The 25,045-nt window shown below is 45.1% G+C and overlaps 1 protein-coding gene and 1 pseudogene across 2 annotated transcripts in view; one reads left to right on the top strand and one right to left on the bottom strand.

Moving 5' to 3' along the window:
- Positions 1 to 812: 812 nt before the first annotated feature.
- LOC146351375 (putative G-protein coupled receptor 148) lies at positions 813 to 23,151 on the bottom strand (annotated as a pseudogene). Its single transcript, XR_014789401.1, has 4 exons — positions 22,773 to 23,151; positions 15,172 to 15,383; positions 7,709 to 7,760; positions 813 to 1,800 (listed from the first exon to the last, which is right to left on the bottom strand). The product of XR_014789401.1 is annotated as a putative G-protein coupled receptor 148 (transcript).
- Positions 23,152 to 23,254: 103 nt separating this feature from the next.
- SLC16A14 (solute carrier family 16 member 14) overlaps positions 23,255 to 25,045 on the top strand; it is a 30,736-nt gene continuing 28,945 nt past the window's right edge. Inside the window, exon 1 of the mRNA XM_084842031.1 lies at positions 23,255 to 23,471. The gene's annotated coding sequence lies outside the window, so the exon portion shown is untranslated. The remainder of the gene's footprint in view (positions 23,472 to 25,045) is intronic.

The following is a 25,045-nucleotide window of genomic DNA, read 5'->3' as shown; positions in this document are numbered from 1 at the left end:
CACCGCCAGACTTGAGGGCCCCCCAGACAAGGTGCTTTTCTGGGGGGCCCTTCCCCGGGCCAGCCGTGTTTTTTTAACCTTTGGGGGGCTTGGTTTGGCTTGGCTTCTCTTCTCCCTCCCTAGGCCACTGCTAAAAGGAAGCAGTGCAACAGCTCGCCAGCTGAGCCTGCAGCCCGCCGCACACCATTTTAAACAAAAGGGTTTTTTCTCAGTTAACTTTGAGCAACAGCGAGCTGAACCAATCAGACTCTGCCTTTGTGGTTGTGCAACCAGTGGGGGCACCGGAACAGCAAAGGAGCGGTCTTTTCATGGCTCTGGTGCCCTGATTGGTCATATCTCCCCAAAGGCAAAGACTGATTGGTTCAGCTCATTGCTACTGAAATATAACAGAAATATAACAGGAGAAATCCTCGTTCATTTAAACTGGAGTGCTGCAGGACTGCAGCCTCAACCAGCCAGTTGCCATGGCACTTCCTTCTAGCAGCTACTCAGCAGGAGGAAGAACTGCCCCTGGTCAGGGACTCATTTGGGGGCCCTCCCGAATCAGGGGGCACAGAACCTGTACCCAGTGGTCTGGAACTGGAGACACCATTGTATTGTTTAAAGTAAAGATGTAGCATTGAAGGCTTCCAGTGCTGGAGTTGGAAATCTGGCTCTAAAAATAAAAGGTTGGCATGTTCAGTTGATTGAGTTGAAACATTTCTTAATGGTGGATATAGTTTGTGTATATTCAAGGTTTCCAGTTCAGATACATTATTTAGAAACCTAAGGAGCCAGAATGACAGATCTAATAGTCATTGATTTTCAGGCATTTACGTTGCACACTGACAAGTGGCCTTTCCATTTGCTGGACCTCCTGCCATCTGCTGCAGTGGGTTGGTGTTGCTGTTTACCGAGTAGTTACTATATATTGACTTCCTTCTCGTCTGATGCATATCTTGTCCTGCAGTTCTTTGTTACGCAGGCCATAAACCACAGGGCTAAAGCTTTGTGCAAATGAGAAAACAACAAAAGCTCCAAATTTTATCTCTATGTGTTCCGTTCCTTTTCCAATAGCTAAGATGATTAAGGGTGGAAGAACATGAAAGCTCATTTGTAAAACGTGAATAATTATTGTTCTTCTGGCTTTCTTATTTGAACAGTTAAAATGACCAGTGAGCTTTCCTTCCCTGCATAGGAAGAAGTAACCAGTTACTATAGTAGCTGCAAGAAATGAAATTAGAACAATTCCAGATATTGTGGCAAAATTACCACCCAGGATAGTTGGGCAAGAGGGCTGCACTTCAAATTTGTCCTCCGGATTCTCTTCTGTACGTTCTATAATGATCAAACATGTAGATTTGAGCATTGTCCCAATCCAAATGCAAACTATAACTTTGTGCTTTATTGAGTGCACAAATGCCAAGTATCTCAGAGGCCAACAAACTGCTAAGCTAGTGTTAATTGCCATCAAAGCCAAGGTGACTAAGACTGATTCTCCAATTGCTAGTTGTATTCCAAAGATTATCCATATCCACAATGTTTGCACTTTAAATGCTTGTAATGTACTAGACACTGTGCCAAAGCAACAGAACAAAGAGGAACAGAGAACGTGATGACATAGGAGGAAGTATCTGACTTCTTTCTTCATGCTGGAGGTCTGTCTCACAGTCTTGATTATTAATATACTCATGGCAGTAATGAAGATGAAATTAACCAAGTAAATGCCTCCCTTCACAATTACTAGTGTTTGCATTAAATCCGATTTGTTTCTTTGAACGTGGCTGGACAAATTCATAATCTTCAAATATAGTTCTTGTCCTGGAAACACACAAGCATTAAAATTATAATAGCGTCTAACATTTATATATACTGTGTGTGTGTGTGTGTGTGTGTGTGTGTGAGAGAGAGAGAGAGAGAGCGCTATTTTTATGCTGTCTGATAGGAGGCAAGACAATCTACGTGCATAGGATCATAACCTGCATGCACTGTGTTTCTATCCATTTGGTTTTGTAATGGCCTCTCTCTCCTCCCTCTTCTCTCTTTATATGACTAGAAACTGAGAGGCTACCTGAGAGACCCCACCCCACCCCACTGGCTGAATTGCTGCAGTGTAGTGTACAACTGATCCTAACTGATGAAGGAAAACTGTCAGCAATACAAAGTTCACAAGCAATGCAGTTTCAGTAAAGAAAGTGAGAGATTCACTGAGGATGAAAAACATTACACATGGCCTTGGGAAAGAGGGACTATAAAGGGGTGGTTGGAGACTGAAGGCTACAAACTAGAAAAAGGGCCCCAAAGGTAGGGAACTAAGACAGAAGGAGCTCAAAGGCAGGGTGGATGAAGGAAGGTGGCAGAGAAATGTGTGCTGAGAAACAGAGATGTGTGTGCATGTGTGATCTGCATTTTATATAGAAGGTTGTCAACTTTTCCTTACAGAGCTCCTTTGCCTTTAACAGCTGGATTTTATGGAGAAATTCAACCAGTGTGGCTATTCCAGTGTAGTGATGAAGTGGTAGGGAGAACTTCACCTTCTGAATTTCTGCCCCTTCATCTTCTCCCAGATCTGCTAAAGAACTATCACTTCACAGAACAAGGCCACAGGCATTTACTGTTTGGAGGCTTATTTGAATGTACAGTTAGCATTTTTTTTCTTTCAGCTGAAGAGAGGTCAGAAGATCATTGTTTTTAATGTTACCATTTAGCAGCTTTAAGCTGCCAGGTTCCTTTTTGGTCTGGAGTATGCTGTTTAATAGGTGGTAGCTATTGTAGCACTTATAGTCTGCTCTTCCCTTAAGAAGCAGAACGGCATGCATGATGCTCACAATAGTTTGCCATCCAGGCACAAATCAGGTCCACAGCGGTGTTATAGGGCTGCTTTTTCCACTGCGGTGCCAGTGGGTGTCCGTACCACTGGACACTTCCCTCTGCACCCACGAGGCCCAATTCAAGGTGCTGGTATTAACTTTTAAAGCCCTACAGTTGGGGACAGGTTACCTGAAGCCAGCGGAGGCTGGTGGTTCTGATGTCAGCGGGGCAGTGAATCCGCTTTGGGTTTCAGTCAGAACTGGAGACGTGAAGGCCCAGGAAAAAAGGGAACATTTGTTTTTCCCTGTTTTTTCCTGAGGACTGTTTTTGTTTTTCCGAAAAATGGAACAGCTTTGGATTATGAAATATTTTCTTTTATTTTCTTTTAGAATTTAAGACAAAGTATTTATATATTGTTACCCAGCCTTTACTCCCCTCAAAAAGGATTTCTAAAACTATGTCATGAGAACACTTTTATAGAAAGAATAGAGTTGTACAGTGTCTGGAAATCATGCAGCCATGGGAAAAATTATTTTTTAATCCTCTCTGTAAGATTCCCAGCATAGTTAGTTCTTTTATTCCTTATTAAAATTATTGATCTAAAGTATATTTTACTGATAGACATTTATGCTCAGTTTCCCAGCATGTGAGTAGAATCACCATTGTGCATTCTCGAAAGTAAATGTGCATTCTTGACAGCTTTGATTTTGTTCTATAGAGTCCTGTGCTTCTGATTTATTTATTTATTGCATTTATACCCCGCCTTTTTTCCTCTTGCAAGGAACTCAAGGTGGCTTACATTATCCTCCTCCTCTCCATTTTATCCTCACAACAACAACCCTGTGAGGTGGGTTGGGCTGAGAGTCTGTGACTGGCCCAAAGTCACCCAGTGAGCTTCCATGGCTGAGTGGGGACTAGAACCCGGATCTCCCAGCTCCTAGTCCCAGCTCTTGCCACTACACCACATGCTGTAGTAGTCATTTAATGTAGTTCTAATCTATTCAGACAATAATTACAACTTTACCAACTGAGTTTACTTTTGAAAGTGTTAAAATATAATGATAATTTTATGAGCAAACTAAGTCATACATAAAATAACTTTAGGAACAGAAAGGCTGCTTTATGTTCCTAAAGTAGCCCTCCCCAACCTGGTGCCCTCTGGATGTTTTGGACTACAGTGCCCAGCATTCCTGGCCATTGGCCATGCTGCCTGAGGCTGATGGGAGCTGAAGTCCAAAATATCTGGAGGGCACCAGGATGAGGCTGTCTTAAAGCAACAAAGTGACTTTAGATCTGTAAAGAGTGCTAAAAAAATAAGGATTGCTTATTTTTAAATTTTTCCAAAATTTCCATTTTTTTTTCAAAAAGTGAGAAAAATGTTTTTTCCCCATGGCCTCAAAATTTCCAGAAATTTTACATCTCTAGTCAGAACCAGTCAGAACCCTAAAGGAGCTATCCAAGGCACCTTGTATAGTGTGGCGAAGCACCTTGGATAGTTCCTTTAGAATTCTGACTGGTTCTGACTGAAACCCGGAGCGGAATCACTGCCCCACTGACATTGGAGCCACCAGCCTCCACTGCCTGAAGGAGTGTCTCCTCCCATATAGATCTTAGCCCAATGAAACTGCTAACTCAGCTACTCTGTATAAGGCGTGGCATGGAAGATGTAATCCACTTTCCCACATCTCTCAACTCTAACAACAAAGCTACCCTTTTCCCCAATGTCCGCCATGCCATGCTACCAATGTTCTGAAATTTCCATGTGGGCAGCACAATTTTAAGGGAATTTTAAGTAGATTCAAGTGCAGAGAGCAACAGCTACCCTTTTTCAGTTGGAAACCACATAAGTTATACATAAATTAAAAACAACAAAAGGGGCCTCAGTTTCGGCTTTTTCTGTAGCGTACTTAGGTTAATAGTTGAACTACCATGATGCCGCAAGATATTTGTGAACATTCTAACTGCTGAGGGAAAAGTTTCAATCACAGACACTTCAGGCGATCAGTACAACTTTTTCAGAGTTAAATGCTTTTCTTAATCTTAAAATGCTATCAATAAGATATAGTTGGAATGGCCAGGGAGACTTCATTAGTTTTAATAAGTAAGAATGCACATACATCTATTATGACTCAGAAAAAGACTCCAAACCTGCGGTACAGGAGAACAGTAAAAGGGGAAAGTGAAACAGCTGACTCTGATGTGAAGTGAAACAGCTGACTTTGATGTGAAGTGAAACCACCAGCTTTATCAGGATCTTCAAAGGAAATGGTCTGCACCGTGGTATGCAGACAAAATAAAAGGAAACCTTCAGTGAAAGATCAGTTTTTTTGGAACATGATAGATGAGCACTGAGAGTTTGATCCAATTGACAGGTTGCTTTATGGAAACTGAAATCAAAGTTCAAATCTTACTATAGCCATGGACTTGCTGTAGTGGACTCTTCCCTGAAAGCAGATGGAACATAATCCTAATTATTCAGGAGTACTTAGTGCCAAGAAAACCCTGGACACACATGAAATATTTACAGATGTACAAAGAATGTGTGGATCTGTTGAAAAGCTAAGTCCCTGTACACATGACTGTGAATTGCACAATAAATGCACTATTGTTATTGTGCTCCTGTGGGAGATTCAGTCTTCCCCCCTCATGGAAGCACAGCCGGTGGGGAAATTGCGTTTCTCCAACATTCCAAGCTCTTCTGAACAAAGAAAGATGTTTGGCTTCTCCACAACACTCAAGTCATATAATCTACATGAAACAGCTGGAAGAGGTCATCCAGAGATTTGGTGTTCAGTGTCATCAACATGCAGATGATGCTCCTCTCTCTCTCTCTCTCTCTCTCTCTCTCTCTCAATCTCTTCCCCCCCCCCATCATAGCTCAGGTAGCAACCTTTGCCTGGCGTAGTTGGTGTGCTAGCTATATCCCATTCCAGGAGGCTGGAAATTTGGCCATGGTAACATATGCCTTAGTTACATCATGTTTGGCCAACCGCAACATTTTCTTAAAGAACTTCAGTTGGTCTGGAATGTGGGGCCAGGCAGTTAACATGGGGCACTTATTAGGAACATGTAACCAGCGGTGTAGTGGCTTTTTGAAGCCAGACCCCAGCTGAGTCCGCAGTCTGCTAGGGAAGGAAGAGGGAGCAGAGGGAGTGTGGGCGGCTGCCTCATGCCTGCTGGCCAAAGGGAGAGAGCGACCGAGGGAGCCTGAGGGAGCTCTACAGCCTCTTCTCGCTCCCCCTTCTCCTTCTCAGCTCTTGGCTTCTCTGCCGGTCCCTGCTCTATGCCTATGTGCCCGGCGCTGCCCTCGTCTCCTTCAACACCGGCCACCCATTCAGGGCTGCTGCGGCTGCTGCTGGCCATGGCAGCAGCAGGAGGGGTGGTGGTGCTGCCACCATTATTTACTTATGGGGCAGGGCAGGTGGCTGGTTTGTGCCAGTTTTTAGGATTTATCACACAATCCTATGGATGTTTTTCTCAGAAGTCAGTCCCACTATGTTCAATTGCCAATTGGGCTTTCTCCCAGGTAAGTGTGCGTAGGACTGCAGCCTTAGCTGCCTTCCCAAGATCTCTGTAAATTTAATTCAAAATAAACACCCATTGGATTACACTGTTAATTCTTGAACATTAATTTCTACAGTAAGAAGAATTACCAAATGCAACCTGCTCTGTCAGCTACACCTTTTGGTACAAGGTTGGCATGTACCTGGGCAAACAGACCCTGGTGGAGGGAAGGGAAACAGAAAAAAATCCGTTGGGGGGAGAGGCGAAAAAAGGTAAGGGTGTATGTGTGTGTGGTTCAATCCAGCTGGGTGTGTGGACGTTTCTGTTCCGGGATGGGAGACATATAATGAAGGTGCTTAGAAAAGGCTAATGGGTAATGTTGGGGCGCTAAGGGAGTGTGCAAGGGGGCTGTTTAAATGAGAAGGGATCTGTCCATGAGGGCTGAGCTGAGAGGGTGAAGCTTCCTTAGAGCATCATCTTTTGAAAACCTAAAATGTTCGTGTTTGAGTGAGTGAGTGAAAAAGATTAACACCCCTGCATTTTTTTCCCTCAGAAATCCAATTAAAATACCCCTGCCTTACTCTCAGCTGCGCTGTTTTTGGATCCCAGTTGAAGGCTATATATCTTACAAGGTTGTACAATCTTAGAAGGGGCGTGGCTGTGAGGGGTCATGGCTGTGACTGTCACAAAGGGACCCTGCACTTCTGAATTTGCCACTGTACTACTGCATGTAACTGTTTTAGGGCACAATCCTATGCATGTTTAGACAGAAAGAAGTCCTACAACTCCCACTATTCTGGCTGTGGAATGCTGGGAGTTGTAGGACTTCTTTCTGTCTAAACATGCGTAGGATTGTGCCCTTATTGGAACAACTACACCAGCTTCCAATTTGTCTCCCCTCCCCAAATGACACGTGTGCTTCTCTTGCACTACAAAATGGTGAGAGTAGTATATTGTTTTAAAACAAAGAAACATTTGCAAGTTAGTGTTTAACATGCTAAGGTTAGTCAGAGTGCTGTAATGACAGAGGATAGGAAATGGAGCTCTTGATTGCCACAGCCAATGCCTTTTCATGCTTCCCTCTCCCAAGAACAGATTCATGGTTCCAAGTTTAAAGATTATAAGTTCTCAGGCTATACTACCATGTTCAGCAAAGCATGATGACATCTTCAAAATGCAAAATCTCAATAGAGTATGCTGTTTAATCCTAGTTTAGATCTTAGATTTTTAAAACTTTATTTTAATAGCAAACTGATTGCAATGGTGTGAACAGTACTTATTTTAAAACATATGGTCTTATCCAAAGTTAGTCTAATTTACATCCCATTCATTTAATGGGTCTACTGTAAGTAGGATTAACATTGGATACAACCCATGAGTTTCATCTGACAATGCATTCAAAATGTAGACTTACCTCTGTGCTCTCTGCTAGTTCTGTTTCCTCCACTGCATCTTACTGAAATTCTCTAACAACAAAAGAAAAAGTGAAGCTAGTTCTAAGAGGAGCATATTCAATGTGAAACTAGGGAAAAACAAAAACCACCAAAATGGCTCCTCTCTACTAATTTGCATTTTCCTAGCGAGATATAATTGTTTTCAGTTCCATATAGCAAAATCTAATTATTATTAGTTCTATGGTTTTTGTTCTATAGTTTGAATGATATGGATCAATGCCTATGTCATTCAGATCAACCCAACATGCCATGAATTCACGGAGTATAGACAGGGCCGGCCCAACACATTTTGCTGCCTGAGGCAAAGGTCAATATGCATCCCCTCTGCTGCCTAATGCGGGTGCTTCACTCTACCTAAGGGTAGGGCTGGCTCTGAGTATTAACTGAATGCAACTTCAGGATGTGTCCATAAAATGTATACTATAACATCTCTAGATCAGATGTTTTGAACTTCAATTCCCATCAGCCATAGCCAGCATGGCCAAAACATTTGGAGGGCACCAGGTTGCGGAAGGCTGCTTTAGATTCTGGGCTATGTGAACATATGGAGCTGCTGTATTCAAAGTCAGAACACTGGTCCACCAAGGTCCATATTGCCCGTGGTGACTGGCAGTGGCTCTCCAGGGTTTCCGGCAGGGGTGTTCCTCAGGTCTACTTAGAGATACAGAGGTTTGAACCTGGGGCTTTCTGCATACATTCTCCCCCTAAGGTATGGTCCTTATTAACCTGTATATTCAAGGGTGGTGGTGGTGGTGGGGTTATGGTACTGATCCTCTCTGTCAGAGATGAAGACAGTACCGTGGCCATGTGGATTTTTCAGGTCAACAGAGTTTAGAGTGAATTCATACCTATGGGCAAGGACCAGCATCTCATTATTCTGATTGCCTGGCTATCCAATCGTGGGCTAGCTTCCCTTACAATAACTCAGCCTTCCCCAACCTGGCGCCCTCTGGATGTGTAGGACTACAACTCCCATCAGCCCCAGCCAGCATGGTAGTTAGGTCCTTAGTTTCCTTTCTTTTCAGAGGGATTGTCATGTTAATCTATTGCAGTAACAACAAGGAGTCTTTTGACATCTTAAAACACATTTATTGTGTCCTAAACTTTCCCCCTTTGTGCTTCTTGTTTTTCTTTCAGAGGCTGTGCTTCCAGGTGCCCAGTCCTAGAGTGCATCACCATACCAACATGCTTTAAAAACAACAACCCAGCAACAACACATACATACACAGAAACAGATCTTCTCCACAGAGAACAAAGCTATACCATGGCAATACCATGGCATTCACACCCCTCCCATTACATTAGAATGGGGCACCACGCTGGGCGAGTGCTAAGAGATTGGATCCAGACTTAGTCAGGGATGGGCAAGAATTTCCTTCAGAAATGTAGTGTGGTGTAGTGGCTAGAGTGTTCAACTGGGACTTGTCTGCACTCAGACATGAAGCTCACTGGGTGATTTTCGGCCAGTTACTGACTCACAGCCTAACTTACCTCACAGGATTGTTGTGAGGATAAAATGGAGAGGAGGAGGAGGAGGATGACACAAGCTGCCTTGGGTTCCTCGCAAGAGGAAAAAAGGCGGGATAGAAATACAATAATAATAATCTTTAGAAGTTTTTTTTTATAAGAACCTACCAAAATTTGCACATTTCTTCATCAGTGGATGGAAGGAATGTGAGATTAAAAGTATTCAAGTGTGGGGAAAAGCAAAACTGACAGATGCAGCCATCAGGCAGAATGTGGAAGAAAGGAAACCGAACAGATGCTTTTATAGGCTGAATGGGAAAAAAGGCAGGCAGAAATCCAAGTTGATTCACCATCGCTGCATCTTTACCTACTGAATTTTGGCCAGTCACAGATGTTTTTGGATACTCAGGAGCCCTGACCCCAAGAACAACAACACGTGGCAACCTTCATTTCCATCCCAGTTTGGCCTATGGGTTGCAGTCCATGTTACTCTCTCACAGTAGACCCACTGGAATAAATGGGACTTCAGTCGGACACAACCCTTTAGCTCCAACTTCTTTACAGTTAAGCAAGTCTTGGTCTGAAGGAGTTAAAAGAAAATTAATCCTTCACGGTTCAATGCGACTTCCTCCAATTCTTCAGCGACCTGCTGTTCCCGAAGATACGGAGTCACATTTGCAATTAGCAGCTTTCTACCTATCAGTGTCAAAGACTGAAGGGCATTGTCTCAGCACCCTGCAATTAGTTTCCGAAGCATCTGTCAAGCTCTTGCTCAGTCAAAACAAAAGCAAGCACGAGTAGGCAGCAACAGCACTTGCGGCAGGGAAGAGCTGGCATGCTTTGTGTCCGGTCTTGTACGGGCAGGAACACGCCCACGATTGCTTATGCTGAGGAAGATCTCCTATCCCTAATTATTTCTGCGTCTCTTCTATTTTAGCATATACTATTAAGTCAAATCCACACCTGCTTTTAGAAATCCTACAGATGTGAAACAGGTTTAGACCGCATGTTTCCTATTTTTGTCAACCACTGGGGGGCGTCAGAGGGCAATTTGTTGCTGGGCAGATTAAAACACAAGCCAGGCTGCGGTATTTAAAGGGATGGCTTCCCCCGCCTGTATTTTAGGTACATACCGAATATTGCTAACATTTCATTACAAGGGTGCCTTTGCTTTGCTTTGTTAAAGATCTGTTTGTTTGTTTTGCCGAACGCTTGCTGTTTGCTGTTCGCGCATCATTCTGGTTTCAATGAAGACAGATATCAGCTTGGAATTAAGAGAAGTGATGACTGTGGAAATCAGAGTCGATCTACACGTGCTGCAGACGGGGATGCCATTTTTGAACGCTTGTCTATGTTTAACACACGTGCATGCCCCCCCCCCCACTTCCTGCAAACAGAAAACCAGCACAACAGGCAAAGGGTTGAGTTAGAATCATTCTCCACTGATACGCTGCTTTGCAGTTTGCAGGGAGTTGTGGTGGTGGTGTCTTCTTTTCTTAATGCAGGAGAGTATCAAAGTGGTATACTCCAGCTGCAGTCTAAAAGTGGTACACTGCATTCATAGAATAGTAGGGTTGGAGGGTCTTCTCTTCTCAAGGCTAAACATGCCCAGTTGTTTCAGTCTCTCCTCCTAGGGCTTTGTTTCCAGCCCCCATTCCACTGCCTTCTTAGTCTATCACTGCATTCTCACCTCAGTCTGGTGTGTGCGTGACTCCAAGATACAAGGACCAGTTCCTATGAGATGGCACAGGGCATGGTCAGGGTCTGTGTTGTCATGATATGCAAGGAGGATACAGGTGCTGGAACTGCAAAACTATGGTCTCTGGGATATGGCCACAGGAGACTCTGCATCAGCCTACTCCAACCTGGTGGCCTTCCGAAGTGGCAGAGCATGAAGATCGGAGAAGAATTCTGTAAGCACGTTCAGCAGAGCACGTTCAGAGAGCTCCAGTGATTGGAAACCTTGATAAGGCAGGGTTTGTGATCACGGGGACTCCATAAGTGTGTTCAGCTGAACGTGTGAAGGTCTAACCTGGAGCCGGGTGTGCGGGGGCACCGGGGGTGGGGCTTACATGGATGCCCACGTCTGCCTCCCCACTTTTGCCTGACATGTGAGCGCAGTAGAGCCCTAATCTGATTAAGTCTCTTGCAGTCTTTGAACTCTGATTAAATGCAGACTTCGTGGCTTTAACATCAAGCCAGATGTTTATCTCCTACCCTATTTGCTTACCATCCAGCTTGATGTTCTCTGAAGCCAAACTCACTATTTTATAGCTGTTTCATCTAGCCCACTTTAGGTGGATCCACAGTTGGCTACAGAATCGGACTCAAAGAGTGCTTATTGATGGGATCCTCTCAAACTGGGGAGAGGTAACGAGCGGCGTACCGCAGGGCTCAGACCTGGGCCCAGTGCTATTCGACATTTTTATTAATGACTTGGAGGAGGAGGTGCAGGGAATGCTGATCAGATTTGCAGATGACACAAAACTGGGTGGGACAGCTAATACCCTGGAAGACAGAGACAGAATTCAACGTTATCTTGATAGACGGGGGTGCTGGGCAGAAAACAACAGAATGAAATTTAATAGGGATAAATGCCAAGTTCTGCACCTAGGAAAAAGAAACCAAATGCACAGTTATAAGATGGGGGATACGTGGCTCAACAATACTACAATTGAGAAGGATCTTGGAATTGTTGTAGATCACAAGCTGAATATGAGCTAACAATGCGATGTGGCTGCAAAAAAGGCAAATGCTCTTTTGGGCTGCATTAATAGAAGTATAGCTTCCAAATCCCGTGAAGTACTAGTTCCTCTCTACTCAGCACTGGTTAGGCTTCATCTGGAGTACTGTGTCCAGTTCTGGGCACCACACTTTAAGAAGAATGCAGATAAACTGGAGAGGGTTCGAAGGACGGCAACAAAAATGACCGGAGGACTGGGAACAAAGCCCGCTGAGGAGAAACTGAAAGAACTGGGCATGTTTAGTCTTGAGAAGAGAAGATCGAGGTATATGATACCCCTCTACAAGTACTTGAAATGTCACAGAGAGGAAGGCCAGGATCTCTTCTCAGTCATCCCAGAGTGCAGGACACGGAATCATGGGCTCAAGTTACAGGAAGCCAGATTCCGGCTGAACATCAGGAAAAGCTTCCTGACTGTTAGAGCAATACAACAATGGAACCAATTCCCTAGGGAGGTAGTGGGCTCTCCCACACTGGAGGCATTCAAGACGAGGCTGGACAGCCACTTCTCAGGGATGCTTTGACTTGGACACCTGCATTGAGCAAGGGGTTGGACTCCAACCCTAGTATTCTATGATTCTATGAACCCAGCTCTCCTGGTGTCCCAATCCAGCCTTCTGAGGTTCCCCAGAAGGCCACACCACCTTCCCCTGACCCCACCTCCTTTCCCCCAACCAGCAATCATTTGGTGGCTTCCTGGATTTTGTGCAGTTTCCCCTCATTCTAAAATGTTGAAATGTCTCGCCTAAGGCTTAGTTAATAGCATTAAGAGCTTTAAGCTAAAATATGTTGGTATTTTACCCCTTTTGACTTTTGCTTCACCCACCACTGGAGTATGACCCCTGAGAGCTTGTCTGAAATTGAATTTGGCCCTCGGGCTAAAAGACCCCCCCCAGCTCTAAAAGCTTCAATGGAAGGGGGGAGGGAGGGTGTGGTTGAATGATCGCCACCTCCACCTTCTAATCCTAGGGCGCATTTTACCATGGGCTCCAATTGCTGTGCTTTTGGAGGGCAGGGATGCAAGCTTGAGATGGCCATTCTTCCAATGCCACCATGCTTCACTATGAAAAAAGACTTAAATTGGTTTTCAAACATCATAACTCTTTAGCCCTTCCACCTATTTGTCTGAAACATTGCACGTTTATTGCTTGGGGTCACGTCTATGACATGTGTCATTTCCATATAAATTGACTCAAAAATCATGCAGGGGGAGGAGGAGAGGGAAGGAGAAACAAATTACTTATCCCTGTGATAAAATTGAAGAATTCTCCTTCCACATGAACTACTGCATGAATCCTTCTGAAACTTTGCAGGTTTTGTAGTTAGGGACATCTCCAGGCTATGGGTAAATGTTCAGAACAATGGTCCACAAGGGGGATAAGCACATCCTCTTTTGGAGACCCTCAAAATGTCAAGGCTGCTCTCGCACAAAACCCCTCTTGGTATTGTTTCTGAAATTTGGTAGACTTGATCCCCTCAGATGGGGCAACTATCCCTGCAATTTTCATCCAAATTCTGCCAAGAAATACAAAAAGTTATCAGCACTTCCCTTTAAAAAATATCAAAATATAATGATGCATCCCCCTGCACCTAGTTTTCTGATATTGGGAGGACATAATCCCCTCCTAAGGGTCTACTAACCCTGCAAATATCATTCAGTTCTAACCAAGAGAAAAAAACGTTGTAGCCCTTTTTTGATTTTCCATGATAGTTAATGGGAAGTACAAAGCCTCAGTTTTTGAACCTAGACTCGGGTTCAGTACTGAGTCAAAGTAGACTAACTCCGAATTGGTCCAAGAAGAAGTAAGCCATTTTCTGAAGTGCTCAATTGGGGTCTGAGTTGCAGCAGGGGGTCAGTCCACAGCTCTACTATTCAAGTTTAATCAAATCTTTTGTGATAAATACTTATAAAATGGGGATTGAATCGAAAAGGCTGTTGCTATAGCTAAAGAACATGGATCATAATTAAAAGGTGGGAAATTGAAACTTCTTTCTTTCTTTCTTTCTTTCTTTCTTTCTTTCTTTCTTTCTTTCTTTTGCTTTGGCAGCTGGCAGCTGCATCAATCTGATGAAACCACACCCTAAACCTATGCCCCAAGAGTAAAATTTCAGCAGAATGTCTCCAGAATATACCAGTATTATGGTTCTAAAGAACAGACGCATCTGCTATCATTGTAAACCATAAACAAACAAGTTGGTGCAAGCTGGTGCAGCATGAAGAGTGGCAATTCTCAGGCTGTCACATAGATAGAATTATAGAAAGAAATGAACAATAAAATAGACTTGCTTTTCTTATTAAAGGAACAACAACAACCACTCCAAAAGAAAACTCCAGAACGTGCTTCAGTTGCTTTAAGGTGGGGCGGGGCCAAACCTGTGACCCTCCAGATGTTGCTGGACTACAACTCCCATCAGCCCCAGTCAGCATGGCCAATGGTCAGGGATAATAGGCATTCTAGCTCAGCAACATCTAGAGGGCCACAGGTTCCCCACACCTGCTCTAAGGAGTGATTGCATCTTAAGATAGGCTGATTCTACAAACTCACTGATAAAATGTGTGGCTCTCTAGGAATAAATGTTTAACATGATCAAGGTTGGAGCTGAAAGTAAAATATAATTTCCATTTGCATGTTTTCAGAGAAAAGCATGAAAACATAAGCCAAAAGGAGACTTGTGACACCTTAAAGACTAACGGTTTGTTATTGCAGAAACTTTCACGGATTAGAGTCTGCTTCATCAGTTGCATAAAGAGCATCTGATGAAGTGGATTGGCTTATGCCATAATGAATTTGTTAGTCTTTAAAGTGCCCAAAATACTCTGTTGTTTTTGCTACAACAGTCTAACAAAGCAATCATATTTATGCCTACTCAGAAGTAAGCCCCACTGAATTTAAATTTTATGGGGCCTACATCCAGGTAAGGGTGTAGAGGATTGCAGCCTTACCTGGTTACCCCTCTGGAAAATGAAAACATAAGATACTGTGTGCTTCAGACAACAGAAAATAAAAAGAACACCACAAATGTTTGCTTGTTAAATGTTTATCACTCCAATATTGCGTTCCCATTGATTGCTATGTTGTTCCTGCTCCCCAGTGGCCATGGACCCTTTTCTTTTAAAGCCGACCACATGAATTTAAATGTTGTTTAACAAATGTGAAGAAAACCTTTTACAGTTTGCCCAGTCATGCAAAAAATAGCTGTTTTCAGCATTACCTGTTAACTGTCTCTTCAGTTTCTTCAATAGGCATAGGCAGGAATTCTTAAGTGCTTGAGTAATCGTAGGCCGATTTTCCACTGACCCTCTGCACTTCTTCCGACAACCTGTTGTGATAGCTGGACACTCACCCAAATATAGCCAGGTAAATGACGGGTGCTTTCCACCTGCATTGGCAGATCTTCCTTCTCCCCATTTGGTAAGATTAATTCTTGGAAAAACAAAGCATCATTATTGCCCCCATTCTGAATGGCTTGTTTGCTTTGCCTCTCAAGAAGTGCTGATGCTCTGGACAACCAGGAAATTAAGAAGAAGCAACAACTGCACTTACACCTCTGGGCACTGTATCAGTACTAATCAAGAACAAAGGGGAAATTCAGTGTTTCCTGTTGACTTACTTTACTCTTCTAAAATAGATATAAAATATAGCATGTACTGATATCTAAAGATAATACGTTATGGATTTAACTGATATTTCCCTAAACAGTGAGGCAATTAAGTATATACTCCAGCCTTCCCCGACTTGGTGCCCTCCAGATGTGTTGGACTACAACTCCCACTATCCTCAGCCAGCATGCCACTTTCCCCAGTGTAAGGGATGGGAGAATTAGGGATGTTCGAGCTTGCCAAAATTCTCCGAACTTTACTTTGAAGCTTGGTTCAGCTCACTCTTGTTTTCCTTTGCAATCTATTTTGTGGTTTGTTTGAATAGGAAAGTGCACATTGTGAATGGGAAAAGTGTGCGTTTCTGTGTGCATTTTTTTTAGGTGTGCACTTTCCCCCCATTGACTAAAGTGTGGAAATGCTTTAAAAAAAATTAATGTGCACATTAAAAATACACATACATTTTCCGAACGCGATTGTAAGTTTGGAAATGTGCGAATGTTTTTCGGAAAAAATGTTCTCACACTTGCATTTGAGGTTGTGAACAGGGCAAGTTTGGATTATTTGGAAACTGAAACAAAATTCTCATACGTCCCTCCCTAGTGCGATTCCTCTAAATCCATCTACTCCTGTCCTCCACTCCCTTCTGCCTCTTGTCTAATTGCCCACTTATCTTGTATGTGTCTTCGTGCCTTCCATTTAAACCAGTGGTGGGCAACCTTTTTTCTATTAAGGGCTGCATTCCCTCACAAGTAATCTGTCAGGGGGAATACATGTAGGCAGTGTGCGCAGAGCTGAAACCTGTGGTGGGCAGGGCCAGAGCCAAAACTGTCACCTCATTTCTCGTTCAGCAATTTTCATTTCTCTCCCTTGCTGTTGCCCCTCTTTTATCTCTCTTCCTTTCTGCCCAGCCATCCATCAGAGTTCTGAGCTTTGCCAGGGGTCTGAACCGATCGCATGCAGACAGCCCCATGAAATTAGGGTGAGGGCCATACATTGCCTACTCCTGATTTAAACATTCAGATCTAAAGTTGACATGCCTGTGGCATATACACAACTAGGCTGAAAGAGAAATAAGGAAGCAAGTCTTCCGTTTCCTCAAGCCCAGGGCTTATGTGAAACAACACTCAGTTTGATTTTTTAATATACATTTAACAGGAGGACCTGCAACAAAGTGTTGCAGTTTGGAATGTTTCTGTTCAGGGTTTTAGCCACTCTGTTCCAACACCCGTTTTCCATTGCTCCAACAGTCAGTCAGCATTCCAGTCCTCAGCTGCTTGGTGCATTGTTGTTTTGGGTCCCCTTAGGTTTATGTTTTTATTTGTACTTCTGCAGACTTTGGGGTTTTCCTGAGCCTCCTTCTTGTGTGTGTGGTGCCATTTTGACTCCATAAGGGCCAATGCTCAGGGATTGAGATTGCTATTAGACTATATATGAATTATGATGAAGCCAGTGCATGAATTGCAGGGGTTTGGGAGTGTCTGTCTTAATTTTTGTGATAGCCCTCTTAGCTACTGATTAAGAAAGATATTCAGGGAATGGCTAAAATAGGGGAACTGAGGTCCGAATTAGGCAGGAAATAGTAAATGCCTGAATGTAACATGTGTCTGGGTTAAAGAACAGACCACTTTCCTTTTTTTTTTTGTTTTCAATAGGGCTCACTCAATCTTATTTCAGTGTCATAGCCTAGTTAACTTTTCACTGTGTCTGGGCTCTACTGTACCACTTCAGTCCACAGGTACTGGGCTTATAAGACTGAAGGTTCCTCTCTTCTGCACACACAGACATCCAAAAGCCCCTCCACATAGAAAACTAACAAGCCATGGAAAAGAAATCTAACCTTGCCTTTTCCCTGATGTGCTGGTTTTCTGCGTACAGGGAGTTACAAAATGAGGACCATTCAATAATGTGAGTCCCCGCCCACAGTATGAAGTAGTATAGTACACAAACGAAAGCTTCCTTTCTTAGAACAAGCCCAAACTAGCTCACTGATGTAAGGAAAAAGGCAAGTTCCACCCTTTTAATGGACTGTGAGTTCATGACGTCGCTGCCTTTCATGTGTACACAGCCATATTTTCTGACACTTCCTCTTCAAGTTATCTATCTTCTCATGCCTTCCCACAGTCGTATCCTTAAGATCATATCAGCAGAACCAATCATCATAAAAACTTACATTCTCTGGATTATTTTACTTTCCTGGGAGATCAAAATCACAACTGAATTATTCCTACGTTTAAATAGTCAAATGAAGCATCCATTATAGGGCAATAATGCAGATATAACCAAAGATGAGTTTAGCAACTTTATTTTAGAAGATTTTAAAGCAGCCATTAAAGGTAGAATCCTCTAGAAAAACTTATGGAAGAATGAATTATAATATGAACAGGATGAATATTATGCTAGAAATATTCTCTGTCTTGAATATTCTAAAGTGACATTATGGGGGGACTGGAGTGGAGCTGCCCATTAACCCGCTGAAACCACTATGAATTAAGATGAAAACCCACTGTACTAGATCTTTCTCTCCCGTTTGCACAGAATCAAAGTCACACAGGATAGCAAATATGAATAACGGGTTACAGGTTTATTTTGCAGCAAGACAAAGTGGTCAACCCTACATAGGAACATAGGCAGAGAGTATCCAGATTAAGGTTTCCATATCATCATTCCTTTTAAAGTCAGGTGTATTTTGCCATTAAGTGTTCTGCCACTGTCCAAGGTTAGGCTGATGACAACATGACACAGCCTTCTTTTTGGTGGCTCCTAGATTCTGGATCTTCCTTCTTCAGGAGATGAATGTGGGCTCTTCTCTTTTCTCGTCATCATGGATGGTGAAGACTATTCTTTTCTGTCTGGATTTTTAGGATGACTTGAGTCTGTTGTACCAGTCCAGCTCTTGGGTATGATATTCGTCTGATACCAAAGCTCCTCCTCTAGTACCACTGGCTGCTTCAACAGTGTATCTGGTTTTTAATGCCTGATCTTAGGACAGCCTCCTGGCATAACTCAGCCACCTGCTCCCTACTCCAGATCTTCACCAGCCACGCATAGTTAACACACAGAGAAGGAATAGCTTAATATTCAGGCCTTAGCTATTCACTTTATCCTGAGAGTTCTACCCTAGTCCTTCTATCACACAGCCCGCACCGACCAACAGAATTTCTCCCTCACTGACTGACCAACAACTGTCTAACTGAAGCCCTAACTGTCAACTCCTTAACTGTCAACTATTCTTTTTCACCTGGCCAGAACCCCCAGCCAAACAGAGTCTGAGATTTCCCAGACCAATCACAATTGAATTTACCTGATCCATGCTCCATCTATAAGTAATAAAAGCGATTGTCTCCCTCTCCCTCTTCAGAAGATGTCACCAAGCAGTTCTATTATGTAGGACTTTGACAGTAACAAAACTAGGCCTCAGGCCCACACAGATACATTATAGCCTCTCAGAGACCACACAAAGTAAACATTACTGAACAACAAGAGTATATATATGGCATTTCTTTAAACCTGCATCTGGGGAAAACATGCAGATGCCTGCCTGATTGTCTTGCCACTGCCCAGCTGACCCATTAGGGTACCTTTAAATTGGCAAATTAAAAGCCCTGGCTGGAAAAACGATCCAATCCTAAAGTGTCCCCACTTCCAGGTCAAGCACTACCTGACACTCACTCCAGAAGGTTACCATGGTTGATGGTACTGAAAGTCAAGAAGAATCAACAGGGTTACACCTTCTCATCTCTCTCTCCTGATGGAGGTCATCCCACAGGGTGACCAAGCCTGTTTCCATGCAGAAACCTTGCCTGAACCCTGGCTGAAATGGACTTTTAAGATTTTGCTGACCTACTCAGAGAAAATAATTTCAGCTTGCAGGTTTTGCAATTCTGTACTCTGTGTATCCTAACTAAATTGTTTGTGTTTTGATTGTTTTTTAAAACCTTTTTCAGGCTATGTTTAGCCCATGTTCATTGTACTGAAAAAACTATATAAAGTTTTAAAAGAAATTAAGTGGATGTTTTAGGACTTTGAATGAAAGTTTGAGTTATTTTTCTCTATTTGAGTAGTTGATATTCCCCATTTAAGTAAGAGCATATAGTGCATACATCTGCTGTGTGCACCATGCCTCTGGTTAAAGGCCCCTTTAGACCCACATTGATCATTACAGCTCTATACATGGAACTTATGTATCCATGTAAATGAGGATGTACAACAACAACCTGCTATATAAAAGGGAAAGCAGGAGTAAGGGTGGGAAATAACGAAGGGTGATCGAGTATCTCAACTGGCAGCATACTCTCATCTAGGAGATTATGTTGCATTTAAAGCCTCTTCATATATTGCTGGGAAACAGGAAAAGCAGAAGCACGAGTCACTCACACATGTGTTTTCCATGCCTATCTGTAACATATGAACCAACTCTGAGTAGTATCCATCACCTGGAGATACTTGTGTAACTATGATCGAATACTGCAAAAACAAGCCTCTTCTGAAATTACCTTTGTGACTCCTTTCTGCACTGTGGAGGCCAACTTGGAACTGCCTGGACTGCGTGAAAGGAGCCTGTGGCCTAGCTCCCAAGGACCCACATCATGGACTTTTCCTGCATGGGCTTTCCTTCTTTTTTTCTGCAGTCCTGGATACCTTGCAGCAGGAGCGAGGCAGAACAAGTTCTCTGGCTAGACTGGAAAATTTGGATGGTACAGGAAGTGGTCACAAGCACATTCATAAAATGCTCTGCTTATTAATGACAATGGGTTGGATCCAGACTTAGTCATCCCAAATGAAATCAATGGGACAAGTTAGTCATCACACACACACACACACCCATGCTGGGAGGAATCCCCATACATAGGTGCAGTTAGAGGAGTGTCTGCAGTGCCAGAGGGCGCACTGCTGCTGCATGGCAGTAGAGGTTGGTGGTTCCAATGTCAGTGGGATGGTGAATCCACCCTGGATTTTAGTCGGAACAGTCAGAACTCTAAAGGAGCTATCCAAGGTGCTTCTGACTGGTTGTGACTGAAACCTGGAGCGGATTCACTGCCCTACTGACATTGGAGCTACTAGCCTTCGCTGTTGCATGGATCAATCACCTAGTTCTTACATGGCCTAAATCGGCCTTCCCCAGTGGCTGGCTGGGGGATCCTGGAAGTCCAACACATCTGGAGGGCACCAGTTTGGGGAAGATTGTCCTTTAGGAGGAGGGGCTATAGCTCATTAGTAGAGCACATGTTTTCATGCAGTCAGTCAACAGTTGACTGACTGCATGTATCTCCAGTGAATGGTTTTAGGAAACTACATTGAAGACATAGTTTGGCATGGAATGCTCCATTTTTCTACTTAAAATAGCAGTGACTTGGCTGGGGGTGGGGGACTGTTCAGGATCTGGACTGGGATGTGGAAGGACGCATATTTCTTGACCCTTTGATGCAAGCAGCAGTGTACAATCTTGACAAAACAATCACACCTGCCCCTCCCTCCTCCACAGCTGCTATGGTAAGAACAGAATGTGCACCTTTCATCAAACTAAAAGGTGGCTGTTGTCCTGCCTTGTTTGGTAGCTGTTTTATATTTATATTAAATTAATATAAAACAACCATCATTGGGAGGATGCCAATGGTCACCTTTTACTATTGATGGAAGCTATACTTTTATTCTTCTTCTGTATGTAGAAAAATTAAGCACACAATTTTTGGGGAGCTCTTGCCAGCATATAGCTCTTGCCAGATCATATAGTAAACAATACTATATGATCTGCACTGGCTGCCACTCCATTTCCAGGCCAACTTCAAAGTGCTGGTATTAACTTACAAAGCCCTAAATGGGTTGGGGGCAGGTACCTGAAAGATCATCTCCTCCCATATATACCTGGCTGAACCCTAAAGGCATCCTCAGAGGTCCTTCTCCAGATGCCCCTGCTGAATGAGGTGAGGCAGGTGGCTACTAAGGAGAGGGCCTTTTCAGTTGTGGCAGCCTGGTTGTGGAATGAGCTCCCCAGAGAGACTCGTCTGGCACATACATTATGGCCTTTTTGGCACCAGGTAAAAAGACCTTTTTAGTCTCCCAGGCTTTTTCGCCTTTCCATTTTAAAAATTGTGTTACTGAGTTTTTAGATCTTTGCACTGGTTTTTACCTTGGCTATTGCTCTGGTTTTATTGTTTTAAACTTACAGTTTTATATTTTATACTATGCTTGACTATGTTATTGTGTTTTATGGTTTTAAGCTTTGTCTTGTAAGCTGCCCAGAGACCTTCAGCTAATGGGTGGTGTAGAAATGTAATAAATAAATAAATAAACAGGAAATAAAATACTAGGTTAGATGGTCCCTATGAAGACAGCTTCGTATGTAATGTCATGGCTTTCAGATCAGTTACAGCAAGGGAGGGGAACTTTTTTTCTGTCCAAGGCTGCATTTCCGCATGGGTGGGGCTAGAGCCAAAAGAGGGAGGGGGAAGTAGAGGGCTCTTTCTGCCATCTCTTCTCTCTCTCTCTCTCTCTGACATGGCTTCTCTCTCTTTTTCTGTCCTCCTCTTTCCCTGCCCAGTGAGAAACTGGGGTAGGGACAAATGGTTCTGAATACTTGCATAAAGCTTTTGCACTTTGGTAGAGCCAGCATGAGGCCCTAGGGCTGCCCACCCGTCAAAGGCACAAAAAGAGTCATGAAGCATTTTAAAGATTAGCAGGTTTATTCCATTGTATGTGGGATCTAGTCCATGAAAACCAGGACCTACTCCAGGGTGTGTATAGCAGCTTTCCCGAGTCTGGTGCCCTCCAGATGTGTTGGACTACAACATAGCTGGTTGGAGGATGCTGGGATACGTAGTCCAACATATCTGGCAGGCACCAGGCTGGGGAAAGCTGCTGTATAGGGTTGCAGCCTCAGAGCTGTATGTAATGTTAGTCCTACTTAGCACAGATCCATTGAATTAAGTTAGAGCGCAAGCCTATGCGCGTTTAGACAGAAAAACATATCGCTGGTAGTTGTAGGGCTTTTTTTTTACTCTAAACGTGCATGAGATTGCACCCTTAGTCATCTCATTCATTTCATTGGGTCTGCCCTAAATACAACTAACATCACACGGAACCCCACGGTCTTAATGGTGCAAGAAGATTCCCTCCCCCCAGCTTCTGCTCACAGCATCCCACAGTCTCAAGGCAGTTGTCTTGCTGATGCCACACCGAACACTCAGCAACGAGTCCCTGGTGTGAAAGATGCTACCTGGAAATGAGGCGAGGGCATTGCTGGGACTGGAAGCCAAGCCCGTCCGTTCCGCCGTCAGTAGGAGCGTCCATCTCGCAGACGCGCCCGGGGCGGCCTTTCTGCAGGCTTCCCCATGTCCTGCTCCTCCAAGCTCCCACGAAATGGGCCCGGCCGGGCTGCGAGGAACGAACAACGCGCCTCTCTCCCTCCGGCCGCCTCGGCTTCTGCCGCGCTCCTCGGCGGCGTCGCTGGGCTCGGAGAGGGGCCCCGCCAGCCGTTCAACCGGCCGTGCGCGGCCGCCGCGGGCGGTGTGGGCCCGGGGGCGGGCCGGCGGGGGAGACCTCCGCCCGGGAGCGCGCGAGGAGCTCCCAAACCGCCCTTCGCGCCAGCCGGGATCAACCGGTTCGTCGCCTCCGCGCGGAGCAGCGCGCGGGTGTCCGCATGGCGCGCCGGAGCGGGGCTGGCGGCGGCGCGCGGGGGGAGAGGAGGAGGATCCCGCCGGGGCGAGCTGCGCCGCCGGGGCGAAGGGGCGGCGATCGGGCGAGGAGAGCGGCGAGGAAAATAAGCCCCGATCCACCCCGCTCCCCCGCCCCGAGGAGGGCTGCGGGCGCCGGCTGAAGATGCCAGCGCGGATCGCAGCAGTGCCGCGGGAGGCGCCGGCGGCGGAACCACCCCGTCGCGTGCGAGGCGCCGGGGACTAGAGCGGGGCCCTTTGGGGTGAGTGAGCGCTTGTGCCGATCCGCCGGGCCGGGCCGGGCCGGGCCGGGCCGGGCGGCCTCGGGGAGCGGGGAGGCAGCCACGCCAGGGAGCGCGCCGGGCCGGGCAGCGGCTGTTCCGCGTCGTCTGCTCGCGGCGGGGGGATCCGCTGCCGCAGCGAGGGAGGTCACTCGCGGCTACTCACCTCTTGGCCCGCCGTGCGGGCTTGGGCAGAAGAGCCGTCCTCCTCCGACGCCGCGCTGGGGACCTGCCCGCGGCCGGGAGTCGGGTGCGCCCGTTCTGCGCCTCGTTGGGGGTTGCATCCAGTGTCACTCCCACTTAGAGTAGACCCGTGGAAATGAATGGGGCGGAAGTTAGGCACGACCGACTCAAGCCCCATTCATTTCAGTGGGTCTGCTCTAAGTAGGATCCGTAGTGGATGCAACCCTGGATGTACAGGTCCCTAGCAGCGGCTGCCGGGGGGGGGGGGGGCTCGTGGCTTCTACCGAGGGGTCGGCGGATGCGCGGATGAGCCCGGCCCTTATTCCTTCATTCCTGTTTCCGGGGAAAACACGACCACAACCTTTGTTCCTGTTCTGCCTGGGGACCGCAGCGGGGGCGGGGGAGAGATTGTTTAGAATATCATTTTTGTTTTGAACCAGTCGTGAGTTGCCCGTCCTCAGACTTGGCCGCCCTTCCCCGGCCCTGTCAAAGTTAAATCCCTTGCGGGGGACCTGGAGGTATTTTGGCCCCAGTGTGCACGCATGCAAATACAAGATCACTTACAGCGCAGTCCTAGACGTGCCTGTTCAGCAGCAGGCCTCACTGAATTCAATGGGGCTTACTCCTAGGTAAGTAGGTATAGGATTGCAGTGGAAGGCACCTGCAGGGCACAGCCTGCAGCTTCACTTATTATTATTTCATTTATATCCTGCCTGTTTAAAACAAACAAACAAACAAACAAACAAACCTGAAGGTGTCTTACAAAGTCTGCTGCAGCCTAGGATTATTTTGCGGCTTTAAACATGATGATCTGTTACAAGAAGACTGAGTAAATTACTATGGAGCACAGCAGGAAGACCAAAGCCTTCAGTGGTGCATAATAGTGAGTGTAGGAGGAATGATCCTTGGTATGATAAGCTTGTGCCAAGTACTCAAAGGATATATCCCCATTTCCACCTCTGAAATACTGAAGGATATGCAGTACTTGGATTCAGGTGCAAGACTGAGCACACATGCAGCACAATCCTATGTAGTGGTGTAGTGGAACCAGGGGTCGAAGTCCCCAAACTGTTTGATTCACTGTTTGATTTGCAGGGATTAGCTGGTGGAGATGAAAACTGCTAGGACTGGTTTGTTGATATGGATCTACACAGCTCCTTTGCATATTGGGGCTCTCCTAAGGGGCTGTCATGATGAGTGCCGGCACTTCAGATTTACTTGGAAGTAAGTCCCACTATGTTGAATGGGATTTACACCTTAGTAAGTGTGATTAGGATTGCAGCTTCAGGCTGTAATCCTGTGGTCTCTGGGAGGGCAGAGACAGAGCTCTGACCTCAAAGGGGAAGATCCAGCCTCCCAAATCTCCTCCCAGA

The sequence above is a fragment of the Heloderma suspectum genome, chromosome 3 (genome assembly GCF_057233095.1).
Source record: "Heloderma suspectum isolate Gila_16-S chromosome 3, 16-S_ref, whole genome shotgun sequence".
NCBI lineage: Eukaryota > Metazoa > Chordata > Lepidosauria > Squamata > Helodermatidae > Heloderma > Heloderma suspectum.
Note: the sequence above shows the minus strand (reverse complement) of the source record. Positions and strands in the feature narration are given on the sequence as shown.